This window comes from Propithecus coquereli, unplaced genomic scaffold, assembly GCF_000956105.1.
Source record: "Propithecus coquereli isolate 6110/MARCELLA unplaced genomic scaffold, Pcoq_1.0 Scaffold862, whole genome shotgun sequence".
Classification (NCBI taxonomy): domain Eukaryota; kingdom Metazoa; phylum Chordata; class Mammalia; order Primates; family Indriidae; genus Propithecus; species Propithecus coquereli.
The window spans coordinates 262,387-264,295 of NW_012154863.1; the positions used below are offsets into that span (position 1 = coordinate 262,387).

At 44.3% G+C, this 1,909-nt stretch overlaps 1 pseudogene; it reads right to left on the reverse strand.

Annotated features, from left to right (window-relative positions):
• Window positions 1-477: 477 nt before the first annotated feature.
• On the reverse strand, window positions 478-1,519 carry LOC105826208 (annotated as a pseudogene).
• Window positions 1,520-1,909: the final 390 nt, after the last annotated feature.

Sequence of the window (1,909 nt, forward strand, 5' to 3'; positions counted from 1 at the left end):
TTTATAGTTTAATGTATTTTAACAGCAAACTTACAGGAACAGCACAGAAGGCAGACAACATTAAAAACATGTACTTGTATGTAGGACAACTCAGTTAGAAAAGTATAGTGAATGGATGGAATCTACTGTATGATAAAAATGCTACAAACACCATTCAGTTGCCGTCAATAAGAAATTTACTTGTTTTAATAAAATTCAAATGCTGGCATTGTCCAGAAAAATTTAACAGGTTTATTTATAATTGTTATAAAGTTGAACTGCTGAAACTTGTTCACTGAAACATTTGACTTACATTAATGCTTCACATCCCCGCATTTGTATTAAAAATTCACACACAAATGAAAATGGAAAAACTGCCAATACCTGATTTCTGACCCCTATTTTTCCACTCGAAATCATATACTTGGGTACCTTTTGACCCCATGGGAAAAAAAAAAAATCTAACGTTCAGAACTACCAATAACAGGAAGAAGAGAATTTTTTTTTTTTGAGAATGAAATGTTTTCCCATCATAGTGGATTCTTAAGCACGTTCTCCACGTATGCGACGTGCTAGCTGGATGTCTTTTGGCATAATTGTTTCACATTTGGCATGGATAGCACACAGATTGGTGTCTTAAAAAAGGCCAACCAGGTGGCTCACGCCTGTAATCCTAGCACTCTGGGAAGCCGAGGTGGGTGGATCGCTCAAGGTCAGGAGTTCGAGACCAGCCTGAGCAAAAGTGAGACCCCCATCTCTACTAAAAAAAATAGAAATCGGGAGGCTGAGTCCAGGAGTTTGAGGTTGCTGTGAGCTAGGGTGACGCCACAGCACTCACTCTAGCCAGGGCAACAGAGTGAGACTCTGTCTCAAAAAAAAAAAAAGGCCAACCAGATAGGCCTCACTTGCTTCCTGCAGAGCACCAATAGCTGCGCTCTGGAAGCGCAGATCTGTTTTGAAGTCCTGAGCAATTTCTCGCACCAGACGCTGGAAAGGAAGTTTTGCGAATCAGTTCAGTGGACTTGTGATAACGTCTAATTTCACAGAGTGCCACTGTACCAGGCCTGTAGCGATGAGGTTTATTCACCCCTCCAGTAGAGGGCGCATTCTTTTTTTTTTTTTGAGACAGAGTCTCCCTGTGTTGCCCGGGCTAGAGTGAGTGCAGTGGCGTCAGCCTAGCTCACAGCAACCTCAAACTCCTGGGCTCAAGCGAGCCTCCTGCCTCAGCCTCCCGAGTAGCTGGCACTACAGGCATGCGCCACCATGCCCGGCTAATTTTTTCTGTATATTTTCAGTTGTCCAATTAATATCTTTCTATTTTTAGTAGAGCTAGGGGGAGGTCTCACTCTTGCTCAGCCTGGTTTCCAACTCCTGAGCTCAAACAATCCGCCAGCCTCGGCCTCCCAGAGAGCTAGGATTACAGGCGTGAGCCACCGCGCCCGGCCAAGGGCGCACTCTTGAGAGTGGCTTTTGTAGCCAGTTGCTTCCTGGGTGCTTTACCACCGGTCGATTTGCAGGCAGTCTGCTTTGCACGAGCCATGGTATGAAGACCTCCTTACTTACCCCCCTTCTCCTTCGGCTGGAGCTCGGCGAGCGAGAGGCGGCGCTCGCGTTTGAGAGCCACGGTGGTGCGGCAGTGGCTGCGAACACCTATATCTTCCATTTATATTTATACTTTTCCTTTATTCTTAATTTATTGTATTGGCCAGAGCGCCCAGTACTGTCGAACATTAGCACAAGCAACAGGCATCCTGCTGTCTTGTTTGCAATCTTAAAGGTGTGTGTCTAAGTTTTATCCATTAAATAAAACACCTATCTACGTTATTGGTGGGTAGCCTTTCTCAAGTTAAGGAAGTTTTCTTGTTTCCTTTATGTTCCAGAATTTTAATCGTAACAGTGTTTCTTCCTTTAGTAAAATGCTTTTTCTGCA